The sequence below is a fragment of the Aedes albopictus genome, chromosome 3, assembly GCF_035046485.1.
Source record: "Aedes albopictus strain Foshan chromosome 3, AalbF5, whole genome shotgun sequence".
NCBI lineage: Eukaryota > Metazoa > Arthropoda > Insecta > Diptera > Culicidae > Aedes > Aedes albopictus.
This window is the reverse complement of record NC_085138.1, coordinates 372183410-372197956: the sequence shown is the minus strand read 5'-3', so window position 1 is coordinate 372197956 and position 14547 is coordinate 372183410. Positions and strand designations below refer to the sequence as shown.

At 39.0% G+C, this 14547-nt stretch overlaps 1 protein-coding gene across 1 annotated transcript in view; it reads left to right on the top strand.

The window, feature by feature from the left end:
• The window catches only part of LOC109397096 (polyamine-transporting ATPase 13A3-like), a 62223-nt gene that overhangs the window by 40882 nt on the left and 6794 nt on the right, over window positions 1–14547 (top strand). The window lies entirely within an intron of this gene.

Sequence of the window (14547 nt, the reverse complement as noted above, 5' to 3'; positions counted from 1 at the left end):
ACGTTGGTTCTGCTACACAACAGCTAGTCTGTAATGTGATCTAAGGCTATTTTTTTGCTAATCGTTCATTAGATTATCAAAAAATCTGCGATATGATGTGTCGTATGTATGGGTTTGGTTCATTTTTATATTTGGTAATTTCCGGTGGTATACCCGGATCTGATTCCATGACACTACCGGTTGTCCCAATTATGGTCTGAGATTATTTTATTGCTAATTCTTCACCTATACCTAATCACCGCGATTTGATATATCGCATGTATGAGATTGATTAACTTTTACTTTTAACTACTTTCGAAGCTACAGCTGAACCCGCAACACTACCGGGAATCTAATGTCAGACTATTTTTCTATCAGGTTGTCGATAAGTCGTGATCAGTCTTGTTAGAGATCACAGTCATTTGAACCTTTTCGTCGATATTCGGCCTCCTTTGTCTCCGACATTCGCAACACAAGCAATCAAACTACTGTTCGAAACAAAAATGTCAAACGAATGCACTTCACGACGATAGCGGCTTCGGGAGACGGTTCGGCTTTTGTTATTCCTGTCTTCTTCCATAATAAGAGCTATATTGCCCATCTGTGTGTCGCATTCAGTGCAACATGCAAGAATGAACTAATATTAACATTCATAATCGAAATTGGCTGAAAATCTATGCGTAAAGCTAGAATTAGACAAATGTCATCGTTTCAGATGACATTAATTTGACCCTTTCTTATGTTTATTGATCTTCGTTCTACTGCTCGTGTTGTGTGTAAGAGGTAACGGTAGCGCACGAATGTAACAAAGTAAGCTGACACCCGACTGCGGTAGCGAAATGAAGGTAGTAAAAAGTGTCGAATGTTTACAAGGCTGGTCGTGATTTGATGTACCGCATCCATGGGTTTGGTTAAATTTTACATTTTACTACCCGGATCTGATTCCGGGTAACTACCGGCTGAACCAAATATGGTCTCACACTATTGTCTTGTTAACTGTTCATCGGTTAACCAAAAACGTTGCAAATTGAAGGTGTCACATAAGGGCCCATATAGCCGAGGCGGTAAACGCACGGGTATTCAGCATGACCATGCTGAGGGTGACGGGTTCGATTCCCGGTCGGTCCAGGATCTTTTCGTAAAGGAAATTTCCTTGACTTCCTTGGGCATAGAATATCTTCGTGCCTGCCACACGATATACACATGCAAAATGGTCATCGGCACAGTAAGCTCTCAGTTAATAACTGAGGAAGTTCTCATAGAACACTAAGCTGAGAAGCAGGCGTTGTCCCAGTGAGGACGTTACGCCAAGAAGAGAGAGAGAGAGAGACATACAGGGTTTGACAATTTCGACGGGACTCTCGGAACCAATTCTGGAACACTACCAGTTGTCTCTAGTGTGATCTAAGGCTATTTTCTTGCTAACTGTTCATCAGGTTATCGCAAAAGCCACGATTTGATGTGTCACATGCCTGGATTTGGTTTACTTTTACATATGGCCTCTTCCGGCCACTCAAAACCGATTCCGAAACACTTGCTGGCCGTTCATTAGGTAATCTAAAAAGCCGCTATTTGATATGACGCATGCACGGGTTTGTTTATCTTTCAGATTTGACCACTTCGGCGGGAACCCCGGAACCGGTTCCGGAACACTACCGGTTCAGATATGGTCTGAGATGATTTTCCTGCTCATTGTCCATCGGGTCATCGAAAATGCCGTGGTTTGATGTGTCGCATGCATGGATTTGGTTCAATTGTATGTTTTGCCACTTCTAGCGGGACGCCTAGAACCGGTTCCGGAACACTGCCGGTTCAGTTATGGTCTGAGACTATTTTCCTGCTTACCGCTCATCAGGTTATCGAAAATGCCGTGGATTGATGTGTCTCATGCATGGGTTTGGTTCACTTTGATATTTAGCCACTTCCGGCGGGACAACCGGAACCGTTTCCGGAACACTACCGGTTCAGATATGGTCTTAGACTATTTTTCTGCTTACCGCTCATCAGGTTATCGAAAATGCCATGGTTTGATGTGTCGCATGCATAGGTTTGATGCATTTTCATATTTGGTTCCTTACTGGGGTACCGTTCCGGAACACCTAAATGGCCATATCTCCGGAACGGCTGGACCGATCCGAACCATTTTCAATAGGAAACAATGGGACCAGATTCCGCGTCGAATAAACCGTCGGTCATTGAAATCGGTTGAGGTTTACTGCCAAAAAGTGATGTGAGTTTTTTTGTACACACTCACACATACACACACACGCACACACATACACACACACACATACACACACACAGACATCACCTTAATTCGTCGAGCTGAGTTGATTGGTATATATGACTCGACCCTCCGGGGCTTCTATCAAAAAGTCATTTTTGGAGTGAACATATAGCCATTCCAGTACACTTAGTGTACGAGAAAGGCAAAAAGATCGAAAACTCTTTAGAAGAAATCCCTGGATGAATTTCTGCAAGAACCTCGCAAAAACCCCCGAGAGGAACTGATAGAAAGCTATACTGGAAAACCACGTAGAAAAATTCTTTAAGGAACTTTGGATAAGTTTTGGAAAAACCAGCAGAGACCCCATGAAAAACTCCTGAATAAATTCTGAGCGAAACTGTGGTAGAAATCCCAGGATCAATTCTCAGAAATCCCGAAAGAACACCAAAAAAAATCTCTTAGAAAGTTATTCAACGGAATAGCGGAAATAATCCATCGGTACCACCCGTTTTACTCAAAGTTGTTGAAATACCGTGCGAGAACCATATTATAGACAGCTCCATATTCTGAACAGTCGGCTAACGCAAAATAGATTTTCCTTTTATGAAGTATATATTGAATCGAGAATTGAGGTGTCAATTTTATTAAGCCCCTCTATTATCCAATCGTTACAAAACATATCGTTTTTGACTGAACTGCGAACGTAGAGAATGTGTTTGTACATAGTGTGTAACACTATGTGTTCAGAATTAGGACCACGGCTTCTTATGGTGTCCATAAATAGGAACACGTCGTCCACAAACAAAAATATGTCTAGATCAGAGACTGGAAGTTATTATGAGATTTAATTTATTTTATACATTTAGCTAGACAACAAACACACTTGATGGTAATGTGAAGCATTATCTCTAGCGACAAGAACTTACATTTATTTTAGTGTTTGTTATGAGATTCCCTTAACCGTTCAGAATATGGGTACCGCACGGTACTATAGTAGTTTTCCATTGGGTTTTCATCGAAATCACAACATAACTACATCAACAGCACATATAATAGACATCCAAGTTCAGTTTCCAAACTGTGTTAGCAATTTGATGGTCCGGTCAGATGGACTGCGGAATAATGGATTGGACTTCCTGAATGTTTCTTTTATTGTCATTTCTTCTTAAAAACATGTTTGATGGAATTTTCGAATCATTTTCTTGCAATTAATCAGAAAGAATTTTGATAAAAAAAAATCTAAATATAGGGGAACTTATGTATTTCCTGTCGTTTTGTTCTCTTATTTTTTGGAACCTATTGAACTCAAAATTGGCTTCAAATCTTTCCCAAACAAGCTGAAATATATGACCAAGTATCAGGCAATTTAGGCTACAAAAACCCCTCATGACGAAGAGAACAAACTTACCGATAATGCCCTTTGTCACCCTATTCCAAAGTCGAAAGAGTTTTGCAAAAATAGTACTTGGAAGAATTCATCTATTTGATGGGATTTCTTGGGTGGAGACTTTAGAATTTTACATCCACTAATGTATGAGGATATTTTTTGTATAGTTTTTAAAAAGTATATAAATTTAATTAAAATTTGGGATTAGGTTTGAATTATAAATTTTGATAATTCCTTCTTGGAAAAATCTGGAAAACTCAGGAAATTTTATGGGTGTTTTATGTGTAGACACCCTGACAGGGTGTCTACTACCTGGCAATACCTGGCAAACCGGGAATCCTTAGGAAATTTGATTTAACCCATTTCCGCCCAGTGATCTATTTATAGATCAGATGCCTCGAACGCCCAGTGATCTATTTATAGATCAGTAAGTTTTGCGATAATTGCGGAGAAATTAAGCATTTTGGAAGACTGGTGTCTTCAGCAAAGTTGTTGAGAAGTTCAAGAACTCTTCGATAGTACGTAATTTAGTACGTATTCGCTCCAGTAGGTGGCACTAGTGATCACGAAACATTGTGCTTTGACAGGTGTTTCGTCAACAGCCATTGCCAATACTGTCGCATTCGTATCTTGAGAATCCGACTACATAGAGAAAAATTATATTCAGCAAAGTTGATCAGGACATCAAGAGCTATCCGATAGTGAACTAGTTGGTTCTAGGTTTATCCGCTAGGTGGCGCTAGTGAGTCCTAAAAAATTTAAACCTCTGTATCTCGAGAATCCGCCTACATAGAAGAATTTCGTCTTCGGCAAGGTTGATCAGGACATCAATATCTATCCGAAAGTGAACTAGTTGGTTCTAGGTTTATCCGCTAGGTGGCGCTAGTGAGTCCTAAAAAATTTAAACCTCTGTATCTCGAGAATCCGACTACATAGAAGAATTTCGTCTTCGGCAAGGTTGATCAGGACATCAATAGCTATCCGATAGTGAACTAGTTGGTTCTAGGTTTATCCGTTAGATGGCGCTAGTGGGCTCTAAAAAAATAAACCTCTTTATCTCGAGAATCAGACTACATAGAAGAATTCTGTCTTCGGCAAAGTTGATCAGGACATCACCAGCTATTCGATAGTGAACTAGTTGATTGTAGGTTTGTCCGCTAGGTGGCGTTAGTGAGTCCAAAAAAATTTAAACCTCTGTATCTCGAGAATCCGACTACATAGAAGAATTTCGTCTTCGGCAAGGTTGATCAGGACATCAATATCTACACTCAAACCTCCATTTAGGTAGGATCCATTTAGGTAAAATCTATTTAGGTCCCTCCATTTGGGTAACGTTACCTAAATAGAATTTGGTTGTGTTCAGAACAGTTGGAGTACTTAAGATTGATGACGTCATACCCGACATTAACCTATCATTCACCTGTTTTTATTTTGGCCTCCAAACCCAACATAGACCCAACAGTTGTTCGATGTTGGTCCAACAGTGGCCCAACATACGATAAAAATTTTCCCGACATTGACCCGACATTCAACAATTTTCAGTCTGGCGGAATTTTTCAGGGTTTTTTGTGTTCCGTGCCCAGCTAGTCATTTGCATGACAATTCTCACTTGAGACCCTCCAAAACCCCCCAAAACGCCCCTGAAGCCCCTCCCCTACAGAAACTCCCTTGAAAGTTCTCTGAAACTCCGCATGACCATCTTCAAATCTCCTATTCGAGTTACTCTCCCTAGTTAAACTTCTTTGCAACCTTGTACTCCATTTAGGTAATGAACTGAATCCATTAATGAATCCATTTAGGTAAAAAATCTATTTAAGCAGTCCCGACCCATTACCTAAATGGAGGTTTTGGTGTATCCGATAGTGAACTAGTTGGTTCTAGGTTTATCCGTTAGGTGGCGCTAAGTCCTTAAAAATTTAAACCTCTATATCTCAAGAATCCGACTACATAGAAGAATTTTGTCTTCGACAAGGTTGATCAGGACATCAATTGCTATCCGATAGTGAACAGGTTGGTTCTAGATTTATCCGTTAGGTGGCGCTAGTGAGTCCTAAAAAATTTAAAGCTGTGTATCTCGAGAATCCGACTACATAGAAGAATTTTGTCTTCGGCAAGGTTGATCCGGACATCAATATCTATCCGATAGTGAACTAGTTCGTTCTAGGTTTATCCGTTAGGTGGCGCTAAGTTCTTCAAAATTTAAACCTCTATATCTTGAGAATCCGACTACATAGAAGAATTTTGTCTTCGGCAAGGTTGATCAGGACATCAATAGCTATCCGATAGTGAACTAGTTCGTTCTAGGTTTATCCGTTAGGTGGCGCTAGTGAGTCCTTAAAAATTTAAACATCTATATCTCGAGAATCCGATTACATAGAAGAATTTCGTATTCGGCAAGGTTGATCCGGACATCAATATCTATCCGATAGTGAACTAGTTCGTTCTAGGTTTATCCTTTAGGTGGCGCTAGTGAGTCCTTAAACATTTAAACCTCTATATCTCGAGAATCCGACTACATAGAAGAATTTTGTCTTCGGCAAGGTTGATCAGGACATCAATAGCTATGCAATAGTGAAATACTTGGATCTAGATTTATCCGTTAGGTGGTGCTAGTGAGTTCTAAAAAATTTAATCCTCTGTATCTCGAGAATCCAACTACATAGAAAAAAATCGTGTACGGCAAAGTTGATCAGGACATCAACAGCTATTCGATAGTGAACTAGTTGATTGTAGGTATGTCCGCTAGGTGGCGCAAGTGGGCTCAAAAAATTCTGAATTTTTGTATCTTGAAAATCAGACTACATAGAAGAATTTTAATATCTCGTCTTCGACAAGGTCGATCAGGACACCAAGAGCTAACCGATACTAAACTAGTTGGTTCTATGTTTATCCACTAGGTGGCGCTAGCGAGTCATAAAAATTCTTAACTTCTGTTTCTCAACAACCAGAGTACATAGAAATATTCTGTCTTCGGCAAAGTTGATCAGGACATCAAGAGCTATCCGATAGTGAACTTGTTGGTTCTAGGTTGAGGTGGCGCTAGTTAGTCCTAAAAAAATAAATCTCTTTATCTTGAGAATCCGACTACATAGAAGAATTTCGTCTTCGGCATGGTTGATCAGGACATCAATAGCTATCCGATAGTGAACTAGTTGGTTCTAGATTTATCCGTTAGGTGGCGCTAGTGAGTCCTAAAAAATTTAAACCTCTATATCTCGAGAATCCGATTACATAGAAGAATTTCGTCTTCGGCAAGGTTGATCAGGACATCAATAGCTATCCGATAGTACACTAGTTCGTTCTAGGTTTATCCGTAAGATGGCGCTAGTGAGTCCTTAAAAATTTAAACATATCTCGAGAATCCGACTACATAGAAGAATTCTGTCTTCGGCAATCTCGATCAGGACATCATCAGCTATCCTATAGTGAACTAGTAGATTGTACACACCAAATTTTTTGGAACGTTTTCAGCACAAAAAAAAATCAGCAAAATAAATTGCTGAATTTCAGCAAAATTTTTGATGAATTTCAGCACAGCGTTGCTGATCAACTGTCAAAATTGCTGGATGGTTCAGCAAGTTAAAAAATAATTGCTGATATTCAGTAAATTCGTATTGCTGAATGAAATCAGCACAAAAAAAAAAACAGCAAAGTTTGCTGAATACCAGCAAACAAAATTTGCAGTGTAGGTTTGTCCGGTAGGTGGCGCAAGTGGGCTCTAAAAATTCTGAACTTCTGTATCTCGAGAATCAGACTACATAGAAGAATTTTGACTTCGACAAGGTCAATCAGGACATCAAGAGCTACCCTATAGTGAACTAGTTGGTTGAAGGTTTGTCCGCTAGGTGGCGCAAATTCTGAACAAATATTGATATATTTTTTTTATGCAACAAGTTGCAAAATGATGATTTTTTCAGCACGAGTCGTACATTTATCCAACGAGGCTTGCCGAGTTGGATAAATACGACGAGTGCTGAAAAAATCGAGTTTTGCAACGACTTGCATACAACATTTTTTGTAATTGCTAAAAATACCCATTCAGTATAATCCTTGGTATAATCTTGTTTCACGCACATGTATCAAGACGAACCACGTGGTAAGCATTCATGCTCGTCAGCGTGGTGCTTTTGTTTGATCAGGTATGCTATGATAAGGCAGGTGTCAGAAATTTGCAAACTCCCGTCGTCGTCATACCGCACCATGGGCAAGAGGAAAAATAGCTTCTGCTGCTGATTCTACGCCTGATCTGCAGACTTAATCTGAATCTGAATAGTCCTGATTCGTATTCGAGCTGATCAGAGGATGTAGAAGTAGCGGCTGCGTAGCCTCGAAAGTTATCAAAATGTGGGTTCTGGCAAAGGTGCCGAAAAGTGCTACTTTTCAGCACTCTTAAGAGTGCTGAAAAGTAGTACTTTTCGGCACTTTTGTTTTAGTGAAGAAAAGTAGGCCGTTTTAACATTACAACCGCGAGAGAAAAGTAGGGGAAAACGCAACGCAATTACAAAAAAGTAGTTTTACGATGAAATAGAACTGCATGGCTGCTGATTGAACCATGTCTCGTGTCCGTAGAGGACCACCGGTCGTATTAGCGTTTTGTACATGGTGCATTTGGTGCGTAGGTGAATCTTTTTCGACCGCAGTTTCTTCTGGAGCCCGCAGTAGGCCCGACTACCGCTGATGATGCACCTCCGAATTTCACGGCTCACGTTGTTGTCAGCCGTCAGTAAGGATCCGAGGTAGACGAATTCCTCCACCACCTCGAAAGAATCCCCGTCTGTCGCAACATTGCTACCCAGACGGATCCGGTCGTGTTCGGTTCCGCCTAGCAGCATGTAATTTGTTTTTAAGGCATTCGCCACCAGTCCGACCTTTGCTGCTTCGCGTTTCAGGCGGGTATACAGCTCTGCACCCTTCCAAATGTTCTAGCGATAATGTCCATGTCGTCCGCAAAGCACACAAATTGACCGGATTTTGTGAAAATCGTTCCCCGGCTGTTGAGCCAGGCTCGTCGCATCACACCTTCCAGAGCGATGTTGAAGAGTAGGCATGAGAGTCCGTCACCTTGTCGCAGTCCCCGGCGAGATTCGAATGAACTGGATAGTTCACCCGAAACCCTTACGCAGTTTTACACACCCTCCATCGTTGCTTTTATTGCTGTGTGCGTTCAAGATGCAAACGGTGCCCAAATGCGCTTCAAACGCGGTAACACAGTGTTACCAAAGGCAAATTAGCAACCATATCCAAAACCACCGCCAACCTAGGATGTAAATGCTCCCACTGACATCGGGTTACTTCCCGAGCAGGAGAAAATAGCTGAAGAATAACAAACTCAGGCATGGAAAAACGAATACCTACAACCTGAATGAGGTATTAAGAAGCCCTGCATAAGAGGTAAAATACCTAAAATAATAACTGATGTGTTTCCTGTGCATAACACGCGAATAATGACTTCAGGTATGGTAATACCTAAATAATAATCGGCGATTTTTCCATACAAATAGTGATTTTTCCATAATTGAATAATACCTCAATCAGTCCTCAAAACCAAAATAATAACTCATTGAGGTATTCCATCAATACCTACAAAATACCAAAATAAGTTATTTTCAATACCTGGACAACCGACCAATACCTGGCTTTGGTATGATACCTGACTTTGGTATGCTCCAGATATGTGTCAGTTATTCATTCCTGCTCGGGTTGTTAGAAAATCTTACCGCATTTGGTGTTCCTGCATTTGATATTTGCGTTTCGAATGCACACAGCAATATCAGTCTAGTCAGCTTCCTAGGAAAGCCGTTTTCGTCCATGATTTTCCATAGCTCTGCGCGGGAGAATGAGATGAGCAGAACGCTCACAAGGTCCTTTATAAAAATGAAACATAAACCAAGCTCACAGAACAATTGCAAATATTTGGAGTTTTCGAATGAATGCTAAGATAATCTTTCGCTCTGTACTAGATTACGGTGTGTGGCGGGAGAGGGTGAGCCACGTACTGGCAAAGCCAGAAGGATACGGTGGGCAGGATATACTACTAGAATATCAACCCATTTTATATAGAAATTATTAGAATGATGCATATTGAAATGCCTAAAAACTGTTGAAAACTATTCATTTATAAACTACTAGCAGATTGTTTTAGTTACTACTAATGTAATCCATTTCTAGAACATTTCAAACTGTAACTTTTTTATTAGGAGAATATCAACTATGATCAGTCATCTAAAATAGATTTACATAGCTCATAATAATAAGGTAGCTGCGCAAAAAAAATTAAAAAAAATATTTTTTCAACGTTTCACGTGAATATGCCACACTGTGTAGTAAAACAAAAATTTCACCGTAGATTTCCGTTTAAATGACTGCAATAACTTTCTTTTATGGGGTTGAGGTACTCCAGAAAAAATCAGACATCTACTGTGATTGTGGCATAATTCGGGCGTTAATGGGTTAACAGGGAAAAACCTGGAATACTCAAGGAATATCTTGAGTACTCAAGGAAACTTTTCTTCGATACAACATAAAACATTGGGTCATATGAATAAAAAGAACATCACTACTTGTAGATCAACTCAAAAGAAGAATCTAAAGAGATTACTAAATTGTTGGTATGAATAAAAAAGTTTTGGAATTAGTAGTGTTTTCTTCTTTCGAACAAAAGCTTTTACTACATGTTTGTAGTAACAATAAACTGACAAAATGAATATTTTTCCCGCAATGTTGCAGGTTCTTATGGATAGCTCGTGATTCCATAAAGATTATTTAATTCCTCTGCACTGCATGATTATTCGCAAAGACACTTAAATCAAGAAGGAATTGGGATAATTGTGCAACATATGGAGGGCTTCCAGACCGACAAGCCGACGATTCTAATAAAATGCTGCAAATTCTACGTGGACGAGAATGAACTTGGTATTTAAAATCCATATAGAAATTCTGCTACAACGATTAAATCTAGAAACTACGTCAGTGTTTCCTTCTGAAACTTTTTTAGAAATAGGTATTCCTTTTTGATTTTTCCCGGTTAGGTATACTTCTGGATTTCTACCAGCACTTTTTCCGGGATTCCTGAATGTTTCTTCAAGAATTTCTTAAGGAGTGCTTCACGAATTTTCCACAGGAGTTCCTCCCGAGACGTCTTCCAAAGTTCTTCAAGAAATGTCTGTAGGCTTTTTTCGACATTTTCTTCATGACTTTCTACACGTTCCGGTATGACTCTGCAGCCATAGGTAATCCTTGCGCTGATGGCGGGTGCACAATCATCATCATCATCAGCATTTCCTTCACGAATTTCTACAGGATTTTCAGCTCGGATATTTCTTTGAGGTTCTAGTGAGGTTTATTTTGAAGTCTTTCCTGAGATGTTTCTCGTATTGGTGTAGCTGGCTTTCTCTTTTTTCTTACCAACTCTCCTAAACAAATACGAGAAAGAGCGGGATGCAAGAGGGGGCATGTGCCCCCTCTTTTATCCTTCTCTTTCTCGTGTTTGTTTAGGAGAGTGAGTGGGACAAAAAAGCTAGCTACGCCGATGGTCTCTCGGAGTTTCTCCTGGAACTTCTCTCAGAAGATTGCTTGCGATGTTGGTCCTGAGATGTCTCTCAGAGTTTTTCGGAATTAACCCTACACTTTTCCTAAAATTTTTTCCAGAGTGCCTTCTACGATTTCTGCAGGAGCTATTGTTGATGTTTCTTATTGAATTCTTCCCGTGAATTCTTTCAGAGCCATGCTGTTGCTCGTAGTTGTTTCGGATTTCTTGCAGTGATCTGCCTAAACAAATGTTTACAGATGTTCTCTGCATTATTCCAAAAAACTCTTCCCCGAATCTTTACCGGAAATTGTCCCGAGATTCTGGATACTCCTTTGGGGATTTCTTTAATAGGTACTTCCAAAGCTCTTGCAGAGATGTCCTCAGAATGTCTCCTGGGGTAACTTACAAAATTCCTTATAAGAAATTCCTCTAGAAAAATTCAAATGAATTCAAGTGAAATGTTGCGAGAAACTCCGCAAAGTCTAAAAACCTTGACAGGAGCTTCCGAACTGACTCTATTAGCGTAACAGTTTGCCCTAAGTAACCTTGATTATAAAGACAATTTCAATTGGATTGCAAGATAACTCATTTGTTAAATATCTCTGGAGAAATTCATGGCAATATTACTAGAAGTTTTTCGTTCTGATTCCAATTACAATTCCTGGTGAAATTATTGATGTTTGATTTTCAACGGCTTTGTGGACTGAACCCGAGCAGAGGAGAATAGCAAACTGATAACAACAGAATCACATAGCCTGTTTTATTGCAGACTACATCTCAAATTGGACTATCGCACTTTTTTTGGTACGCCTAAAAAGTGTGATAAAAGTGCACATTTGCCTCGGATCGTCTCGACGTCTTCGGTGCACTTATTCCTCCATTTACAAGGAATAAGTGCACCGAAGACATCAATTTGATCCGACGTATTCCTGCGCTGTAATCACACTTTGAAGGTGTGTGCACACTATTGTGTCAGTCCAATTTGGGGTGCAGTCAGCAATATATCGTATTTTGTTTTTACTAACTTACCGAAAAATCATGTTTCTACAACCTTGTTGGGCAAGCTTATTTTGTTATAGTTCAGTTATTGCGATACATCCACTCAATAACATTTCAATAATATATTTTGTTGTAGAACAAGTTTCGTTATTATGCAACTATTGAGAATGTACACATCTGTAATGAACAATAACACAACAATAACAAGTTTTCAAATTCACTGTTATTAAGTTGTTATTCAATATAACAAAACATATTATTAAATGTGTCTTCCTGGAACATGATACTATTTCTGTTGATACTGTTGATCTTCTCTTCTGCTCGGGAATATTTTCGAGACATCTAGGATGAGTTACGGCCAGCTTTCTTTGAATGCTTAAAATTAAGGACAAACGTCTTGAAATCCCGCTTCAACAGTGCATCAGAACTTCGGACGCACAAATCTCAAGAAGCATGCTTCAAACAACAGTGCATGTTATTATTCTGTTCTTGCTCACTTGTTATAAGCTTAAAATGAGAAGCCCAGGTGCGCTGGTTTTGTTTACAAAGAGATTTGTGCCCTCAAAATCATGAGTAGGTGTCAAAGTCGGCCATTTTGGGCTACTAGCAAGTCTGTCCTTAAATGTACGTCAGATAAATTACCTGGCGCTGTCTGTCAAAACTAGAGGAAATTGAGTTTTTTCGGCAGTTTTGTTCTTTTCTTTCGGGGGGGTCTCCACCCGAGCAAAGTCTAATAGAAAATTAAAAACTGATTTTGTTGTTGTGATATTGCAAATTTTGATAACTCAGGTTGTTGTCGATATGGTCTTTTTAACGATTAAAACATCAAAAATGAGAGCAGAAGAATGTTCCTGTGACAGCAAATCGTAAACAATTCCCGCTATCGATGATAGCAAATTGATAACTTTTTTTTATTTATTAATGACACTTTACACTATAAAGTGCATTCGTGTCAGATAACTGTTTCTGTTATCTGCGCAAGAAAAATGAACATCGTAAAATGTAGAGTTTATTCGGTTGATATCAAATCATCCAATAACATAATTACAGTGCACTAATGATATATCCCTGGAATTATTTTACATAGTTTACTAAAATATTTGAAACTTTTTCGAGCGTAAACTAGTGAGGATTTCTGGTAGAAATCCAGAAGTACATATCTTTGTAGATTTCTAGGAACAAAATGTTGAAGCTCAATAAAAAAAATACGGAGTTTTGAAAGCAGTTTAACCCTTTAAGGCAGTAGCAGCTATGCTATATTACCACCTACTGTTTGTAATTTTTTTCTGTTGTATAACAATTTATTTCTATTTTTTTTTTGTTTACGCAAAACTGGGATTAGTAATAACGCCTGGTATTTTTTGGTACTAAACAAAGCTTTAACAACAATTTGGGAGCCATTTGTAGTCTCAAAAATAGCTAAATTTGACCACGTGAAGAAAATTAGCTCAAACTTTTTGTAAAATTATAGATTTGGTAAATATTTTAAGAATTAATCAAATTATGGGTTAACATGAGCTGACCTACACAGTTTATATTATATTATCTTTTCCGGCTTTCTGTCGAAGTCAAAAGAAGAAAAGTGCCTTAAACGGGCAGTGGCAACTATATTGCCACCTCAAAAGCTCGTTTTTGGGGTAAGGGGCTGTCCATTAATTACGTAAGGGTTTATAGGGGGAGGGGGGGTTTGAAAAATCTTACGAGCCATACAAAAATTTTTGGGCTTTCATACAAAAAATCTTACAAGGGGGAGTGGGGGTGTCGAAAAATCGTAAAAAATCCCTTACGTAATTAATGGACAACCCCTAAACGGGCAGTGGCAACTATATTGCCACCTAGATTTTTGAGAGTTTCCATAATGTATGCGTTGACAACTCTTCTAGTTTTCTCGGCCTTATACAGTTATGTTCCGATTTTATCACGCCCTCCGCGCGTCAGTCCTTCATTTTTCATTAATTTACTGCTACATTTGAAAGCAAGTGTATCCCCTTTGCTTCAAGATGAATGCTGAAGATGCGTTTTGCAACTTTAAAAATATTGGATCTGCAAATAGGTTTTGAGGAATATTTAAAAGCATTTTTGAAAAGGGGCGTGATAAAATCGGAACAATACTGTAAAGGGTTAAGGCTGATTTAATGGAAAAATGCCTACATAATTTGTAATGAAATTTGTCGTTGATTTCTGGAAAAAATATATAGAGGAATGGAATTTTCAGAACTGAAGTCTTCTGAGAGGTATTCTGGAGCAGATTTAGCGAATTAAACCGTAATTATTGGCACCTTGGCAGCCTCTTTGAGTACAAGAGGTCAATTGAGTTGAGCCAACCAATGTGGTGTCCATCTTTTTTTCCTCATGTTCTAATAAATAAGCATAAAACATGTAATTCTAAACTTGTTGGTAAATGGTTGCCTGATTTTAGTGAGAATT